The following is an 8,662-nucleotide window of genomic DNA, read 5'->3' as shown; positions in this document are numbered from 1 at the left end:
GGGGCCACCACGGGGCAACTCGAGGGCTGGTTTTACTCGTAGCTTGACTTATCCGGTGTGCCCTGAGAACGAGGTACGTGCGACTCCTATCGGGATTTGTCGGCACATCGGGCGGCTTTGCTGGTCTTGTTTTACCATTGTCGAAATGTCTTGTAAACCGGGATTCCGAGTCTGATCGGGTCTTCCTGGGAGAAGGTATATCCTTCGTTGATCGCGAGAGCTTATCATGGGCTAAGTTGGGACACCCCTACAGGGTATAAACTTTCGAGAGCCATGCCCGTGGTTATGGGCAGATGGAATTTGTTAATATTCGGTTGTAGATAACTTGACACCAGATACGAATTAAAACGCATCAACCGCGTGTGTAGCCGTGATGGTCTCTTTTCGGCGGAGTCCGGGAAGTGAACATGGTTTTTGGGTTATGTTTGACGTAAGTAGGAGTTCAGGATCACTTCTTGATCATTGCTAGCTTCACGACCATTCCGCTTGCTCTCTTCTCGCTCTTATTTGCGTATGTTAGCCACCATATATGCTTAGTCGCTGCTGCAACCTCACCACTTTACCCCTTCCTTTCCCTTTAAGCTTTGCTAGTCTTGACACCCATGGTAATGGGATTGCTGAGTCCTCGTGGCTCACAGATTACTACAACAACAGTTGCAGGTACAGGTTATGCGATGATCATGACGCGAGAGCAATGTTTGCTTGTTTCGGAGTTCTTCTTCTGCTTCTTCTTCGATTAGGGGATAGGTTCCAGGTCGGCAGCCTGGGCTAGCAGGGTGGATGTCGTTTGAGTTTCTGTTTGTGTTTCATCCATAGTCGGATGGTGCTATTATGTATTGTGATGTTGTATTCATGTGGCATTGTATGCCTTTTGTATGTATCCCCATCTATTATGTAATGCTGATGTAATGATATCCACCTTGCAAAAGTGTTTCAATATGCGGTTCTATCCTTGGTGGGACCTTCGAGTCTCTTTAGGATAGTATCTCATATTGGGCGTGATAAGTTGGTATCAGAGCCTCGACCGACCATAGGAGCCCCCTTGATTGTTGGTCGTTGTTGAGTCTAGAAGAAAACTATTTTGAGTCTTAGGATTATATATATCGGAGAGTAGGATTCTTTTTACTCCTCAGCCCCTTCGTCGCTCTGGTGAGGTCTCTTGACGTAGATGTTTTGACTTTCCTCTCCTCAAATTTCACTAAAAAAATTTAGGATCACGCAGGTATCTTGGAATCGTTCTGATGGTTTTGTGACGAGAATATTGTTCTTGGTGCCTCCTGTCTTTTATGTGGCAGTGACCCGGGGAGTTGAGCTCCGAGGTGTTGTCATCACAATTTTATCGTTGCAGTTCTGGAATACCTGAGTTTTGCCGACATTGAAAATCTCCTTTATGCAGTTGTTGGTGAGATAACCTCGACGCCACCCAGTACTGGGGCGGGAGTTCGGGAGTATTGCCATAGCTCGTATAATGGATGCTTTTCGAAGGTTGAGGTACACGATTTCCGAAGGTTTCTTGGTTATGTGTTGACAGATGGATACAGCTTGGATGTAGGTATTATTAGTTTGGGTGAGATATTTATTGCTTCCCCTGTATCCCCAACACCAGATTGCATAACCAGAAAGTTTCGGGAGTTTATAGGTGGGAATTCAAGTAGCTCCTAGAATATCTTTCCGACAGATGCATGATATGGGATTGGGTAAATCTCTATCATATGTATTTGTTCCGGCTTATTTTGCAAGCCAATCCTTTGTTTTGTTTTGGAGTTGTGGTATTCGAGTTGCTTCAATGTCAAGTGTTGATTCCATATCTTTCAAGCGGTGTTCTCATATTTCTATGGGAGTACTAATCCTTTTGATAAATCGAGATTGTCATGTCAATTCTTTCCAACCGGTGTGCTTCTCTTCAAGTGGATCCGATCATTTTCAACATCCGCAAGATCAACTCTAAGTTTTCTCACCGGTGTTTGTTTCATCCATCCCAAGTTGCCTTTGTTTTCCCGCCCTCCCACCCCTTTTCTACAAGGACTCATATATTTTAATCAAGTATCCATTTATTCGTGTGAAGTCTCTTCACTCTTTTCAATCAATGTTCTTATCCGGTGATTCTCAGGAAGATACTAACAGAGCTTCAAGTTCATCATTCTTCATTCTCGTATTCTTCTCCGGTGGATTAATTTCAAGTTTCGGTGTTGATCATATCTCTTCATGTTGTTTCACATATCTTCCCATGTGAATTTCTTATCCAAGGCTCTATTATTTATTCACCTCTCCCAGTTCATATCCGGAGTGTTGAAGATATCTCGGAAGATTCGTGCTTCCATTCTCTATCTGTTCAAGTTATTTTGAGGTTGTTATCTCATTCAAGCCATTTAATTCAACCGGTGCAATCCCCCCTTTCAATCAATCATTCAAAGGTGTATATTTTGAGTGGGCCCTAACCCACAGGTCTTTTCCCAGGATCTTACCTGACTCTTCTAATTTTCCCGGAGCTATTCCCAAATTCATTTCAAAGTTTGATGTAAGAATGAATTATCATCAGTCAAATGTCTTTCTCCAAGATCTTTCAAATTCTTTCGTCGTTGGTTCAACCTTTCTAATTTTCATTCTGGGGTGTCTCAACAATTCATGGTGGTGTTTATCATCGCCATTCTCGGATTTTGAAGACCGATGAAGAGTTCCTCTTAAATCCTTACCCGTTCTTCCAGAGATTCATGGTTCTAGCTTTATTCCATCCTCTCATAATTGTTTTTGATTGTGACAATTCTTTTCTTACCATCTGGAGCATTTCATGAGTTGTTTCCATTTCTTTCCTCTGAAAGCCATCATGTCATAATTCTTCATTCGCAACGTGTAGCTATCATTCTCCAAATCTTACCGGTGCATCGTTCAAACACCCTCTAATTAGTTCATGATCTCTTCGTTCGCATGTATCTAAATCCCCTCAAGTATCTTCATTCCTTTTCCAATTCTTCCTGGTGAATTGTGCCTTTGCTACGTTCATTTTCAATTCTTACGGTGGTTCGTTCAAGATTTCTCTTCCTTCGTTATCATATCAATTCATTCTTTTTTTTCATTGTTTCAATTCCACCGGTGGTTCCATCAATACCTTCTCAAGTTTGCGCTATATCTCTCTTAATCCTTTCTACGGGAATAAGTAGTGTGCCAAACCCATTGCTTGTCATCAATTTAATTTGATGAAAGATAAGCATACAATAAATCTTATTCTTATTTCATCGAGGTGATTCAATTCTTTTCTTCCGAAGATTGTTCATGATGAAGTAATTCTCGATTCTAGTGTTCATCTTTTCTTTCCGGAGTTCCAAGTTCTCTCGGTTATATCATCGCGAAGCTCCATCTAAATCATTGCAAGGCTTCACCTTGTGTTTTCAACTTCTCTTCCTTTCTATCACCCTTTTTATTACCAGAGTTCTTCATGGAGGCTCTACATGGTGGTACGTCAAGGATTCCTTTCATTCTTCAATTGTTCTTCAAGATTTCTCTCATAGTTATGATCCGCCATGCTATACTCAAAATTAAACATGGTGCTCAACACATGTTTTATTTTGAGGCGTTCAAGTAAATTCCAAAGTGCAATTCTTTCTACCTTATCTTTTGTGGTGGTGTTATGTCATTCTTCATAATTTTCCTTCGTGTTTCATGATTCACAAGTTTTCAAGAGCGACATATTTAAATCCATCATTTTCTCTTTGTTCAAGAGATCTTTTAGACCAAACAACTTCTTCGTTGGAGTTATCTTGTGTTAGATTTCACCTAAAGCCTTTCCTTAAGGGTTGTTGCTATTTGTGGTGATTATGCATGACCCAAGCTTGCTCTTTATCCTCTTGGTGGAAGAAGTTTTCTTCTCTTTGGTGCTCCCAATCAAATCAATGGTTTCCATTAGTGGCCGGTTGTCACCTCATCATTTTGAGATGTTTGCCATAAGCCCACAACAAGCTTGAGCTTTTCGTTGTTGATTTTGCAACAACTCTGTTCAATTCTTCTTTGCAAGCATGCTTTCCAAGCTCATTTGTGGCAGAAGTTGTCATTTTCTTCTCCGTCCCTTTATCCCAACGGTCTAGCTTCTATTCTTTCGTTATGGAGGCATTGTGATGTTGTGCTCTTCACCCATCACCTCGTTTTGTGAGGATCGTGTTCTTTTCATGCTTATCCATTTAACCAGAGTGTTAAGTCATCTCTTCAAGTTCTTTTCATCTCATCAAGTTTTCCTTCTTCTTTCAGTCGGAGTGCTACCCAAATTATATCAATCTTATTCTTTCTCTATCTAGTTTTAACCGGAGTGGTTTCAATATATATCTTATCACTAAACCTCTTGGTTCTCGTCGTATCCCTTGTTCCTCTTTTCTAACGGAGTGTTTTCAACTTTGCTCATCTTCGTTGTTTTCTTTCTTTCATTTTGCTCAACATCTCAAGGTTCATGGTTTCACTCGTTTCTCGAAGAAGCAACTTAGTTTACCTCTTCTCTTCCTCTTTCGTTTCTCTCCGGTGCCATCCTAGATCTCGAGACGAGATCCTCTTGTAGTGGTGGAGTGTTGTAACGCCCCGGATACAACTTTCCATATTCGTAACTCCAACTCTTGCCTTTTCCGGAGATGCGATATGTTATTTTCTCCGTGGTTGGGTTTTTGTCTTTTGTTTTGCAGTTTGTTCATGTCATGCATTTCATCTCATAGCATCATGCGCATTGCATCGACATTGTTTTCATAAAACTCGTATCCGCTCGTAGTTGCCGCGTCACCCCTTGTTTTCGTTGACCGTTCCGAGACCAACCAGATTTTGTTTCCCTCTTGTCTGGCTTCCTAACCTCTCTGCACATCCCGCAAACCCCTCGCGTGCGTCCAAAACCTTTCCCGAACCCGACCCGGGCTGTCGTGACCGATTGGTCCAGATCATCCCCAAACATCTATTAAACATCTTCGTTTTATTATTTGGACTCCCCAAGTCTATTCTTTCTCGGGCGTCCGATCTCAATCGGGTGATCCAAATTCCTTCCCTTCCCCCATATATAGTCTAACCTCATACCTAATTTGGACTAAACATAGCCCTAGCCCTCCATTCCCGTGCAGCCGCCGCTGCTCCTTGTTTTCCGCGCCGGACTAGCCCACAGCCGCCACCTCGCACCACCAGATCCACCACACCACAGCCAACTAACCAGTGTAGCTCCCCACCATCGATCTGGATCGTTAGATCCAGATCGAGAGGCCCCTGTCATCCCAGTTCATCCTGCAGAGGCTCTAGATCCAGCAGCCCCGCGCAGCGCCGCAAGGCCCGAGCGCCTCATCCCCTCGTCCCGTGCCTCGATCCAGGATGGATCGGGAGCAGCTCTGCCCTTCGCCAGCCGCCGGCAACCAGGATCCGCACGTCGTGGCCGTTGCCTCTCCTTCCATCCCCGCTTTCCTCTAGCTCTCTCTCCCCCTCACTTCGCTCTTTCTTTTGTCTCTGTCCCGTAGGAGTTCCCATCCATGGCGCCAGGAGTAGAGCGCCTCGACCCTTGTCACCAGTTCATCGGAGCCACCCGCTGGAGCCGAGGTCGTCGCCTTCTTAGTTCGTCGTGCCGCGCAGGAGCTCCCCGCCGCCGGATCGGGTTGCCTCCGCCCGTTGACCGCACCGCTACCGTCGTCCTTGCGCCGCTGCCTGGATCCGCCGTCCCCGCGCCTCCTGGACTCCTCCGCGCTTGATTTCGCCATTCCAGAGCCCCCTGCTGCCATGGACGCCAAGCCGGAGCGCTGCCACTGTTGCCTACTGCCTCCTGTGCGAGGGAGACGAGCCCCTCGCCGGTTCGCTCGCTCGTTGACCACGCCTCGCGATCCCGCGACTGGGCCGCGCCTCGCCTCAGCCAGCCACACCAACTGGGCCAGAGCCCATGGTGAGGCCACCCCCAGCCCCTGCTATGCACTGTTGGCCCAGCAAGTTTCGGCCCAACGCATGTTTTTCATCGGGACGAATTTAGCTATTATCCAGGTTTTACCAGTTTTGCAGAAAAACCCTCATGCTTCATACATTTAATAACTCACAAATCATGCATCATATGTAAATAATTTATATATGTAAAATGCTTATAATTTCATCTAGTTCAATAATTTTCCACTCTCATCCATGTTTAAAATGTTTAAAAATGATGTTTGTTTAAATTTTCTTAAATAACGTGCTAAAATGGTTTATTTCATAACTAAATAACCGTAGCTCGGTTGTAAATAAACTTTATATGTAAATGGGGTGGAAAAATGCATAGATTAACATGGTCCACTTTATTTTCCTATTTAACAACCTTAAAATATGTTTTAGGGCAGAACAGTACCAAAACCAAAATATGGATATGAGGATTTTCCGGAATTGTTGTTGTTGTTTCCGGCCTCATTTAAACTTGCCTAGATAGGTAGTTTTCATATGCTTCACCCCTTGCCATGTTTAATAACATTTAATATTGTTGTGTACCCAAACAAGAGAGAAGGGGTTTCGTCAATATGCAACTCTTTGAATATTGAGCTCCACTTAACTTGTAGTGTGGTTTGTTGCACTTTGCCATGCCATGCCTCATTAAACCGGACATGCATCATACTTGTTTGTGCATCATGCTATGTTTATGCTTGTGCATTTACCATGTTGTTTGTTTCGTTCCGGTGTTGCTTCTTGGTTCCGGTAATGTTGCGATTGTGAGGATTCGTTTGACTACTCCTGTTCGTCTTCTTCGTGGACTCGTTCTTCTTCCTTGCGGGATTTCAGGCAAGATGACCGCTACCCTGGATCTCACTACTATCATTGCTATGCTAGTTGCTTCGTTCTATCGCTATGCTGCGCTACCTATCATTTACTCCTCAAGCCTCCCAAATTGCCATGTCAGCCTCTAACCTTTTTACCCTTCCTAGCAAACCATTGCTTGGCTATGTTACCGCTTTTGCTCAGCCCTTATTATAGCGTTGTTAGTTGCAGGTGAAGTTGAAGATTTCTCCATGGTGGACAGGATTATGTTGGGATATCACAATATCTCTTATATTATTAATGCATCTATATACTTGGTAAAGGGTGGAAGACTCGGCCTTATGCCTGGTGTTTTGTTCCACTCTTGCCGCCCTAGTTTCCGTCATACCGGTGTTATGTTCCCGGATTTTGCATTCCTTACGCGGTTGGGTGATTTATGGGACCCCCTTGACAGTTCGCTTTGAATAAAACTCCTCCAGCAAGGCCCAACCTTGGTTTTACCATTTGCCTCACCTAGCCCTTTTTACCTTGGGTTTTCGGAGCCCGAGGGTCATCTTTATTTTAGCCCCCCCCCCGGGGCCAGTGCTCCTTCGAGTGTTGGTCCGAACCGAGCAACCTGCGGGGCCACCACGGGGCAACTCGAGGGCTGGTTTTACTCGTAGCTTGACTTATCCGGTGTGCCCTGAGAACGAGGTACGTGCGACTCCTATCGGGATTTGTCGGCACATCGGGCGGCTTTGCTGGTCTTGTTTTACCATTGTCGAAATGTCTTGTAAACCGGGATTCCGAGTCTGATCGGGTCTTCCTGGGAGAAGGTATATCCTTCGTTGATCGCGAGAGCTTATCATGGGCTAAGTTGGGACACCCCTGTAGGGTATAAACTTTCGAGAGCCGTGCCCGCGGTTATGGGCAGATGGGAATTTGTTAATGTCCGGTTGTAGATAACTTGACACCAGATACGAATTAAAACGCATCAACCGCGTGTGTAGCCGTGATGGTCTCTTTTCGGCGGAGTCCGGGAAGTGAACACGGTTTTTGGGTTATGTTTGACGTAAGTAGGAGTTCAGGATCACTTCTTGATCATTGCTAGCTTCACGACCGTTCCGCTTGCTCTCTTCTCGCTCTTATTTGCGTATGTTAGCCACCATATATGCTTAGTCGCTGCTGCAACCTCACCACTTTACCCCTTCCTTTCCCTTTAAGCTTTGCTAGTCTTGATACCCATGGTAATGGGATTGCTGAGTCCTCGTGGCTCACAGATTACTACAACAACAGTTGCAGGTACAGGTTATGCGATGATCATGACGCGAGAGCGATGTTTGCTTGTTTCAGAGTTCTTCTTCTGCTTCTTCTTCGATCAGGGGATAGGTTCCAGGTCGGCAGTCTGGGCTAGCAGGGTGGATGTCGTTTGAGTTTCTGTTTGTGTTTCATCTGTAGTCGGATGGTGCTATTATGTATTGTGATGTTGTATTCATGTGGCATTGTATGCCTTTTGTATGTATCCCCATCTATTATGTAATGTTGATGTAATGATATCCACCTTGCAAAAGCGTTTCAATATGCGGTTCTATCCTTGGTGGGACCTTTGAGTCTCTTTAGGATAGTATCGCATATTGGGCGTGACAGGATTCCTCCCGAGGGGCGGAGATTTCTATGCAGGTACCCATCCTCACGAGGCTGCGATGACGTGAGCCATGATGACCGAGGCCAGGCGGGCACCAGCGGGCGCAGAGGAGGCAGTTTCCCTTTCGGTGCTAAGGGAGCAAGGACAGGCGTGGGTTCCCGAGGAATCCCCCAAAGTTTTCCATTCTGGTGCAACAAGACCAAGATGACAGGCACGGTAGAACGAAGGTCATCACCGAGCCCACCGTTGTGTCACGACCAGAAGCTTTGCAGGCGACGACCACCTTTCGTCAGGATTAGATGTACTTATTATCCCCTTTCA

Source organism: Triticum dicoccoides, chromosome 4B (genome assembly GCF_002162155.2).
Source record: "Triticum dicoccoides isolate Atlit2015 ecotype Zavitan chromosome 4B, WEW_v2.0, whole genome shotgun sequence".
In the NCBI taxonomy this organism is placed as follows: domain Eukaryota; kingdom Viridiplantae; phylum Streptophyta; class Magnoliopsida; order Poales; family Poaceae; genus Triticum; species Triticum dicoccoides.
The sequence above is the reverse complement of the archived record's forward strand: the minus strand, read 5'-3'. Positions refer to the sequence as shown.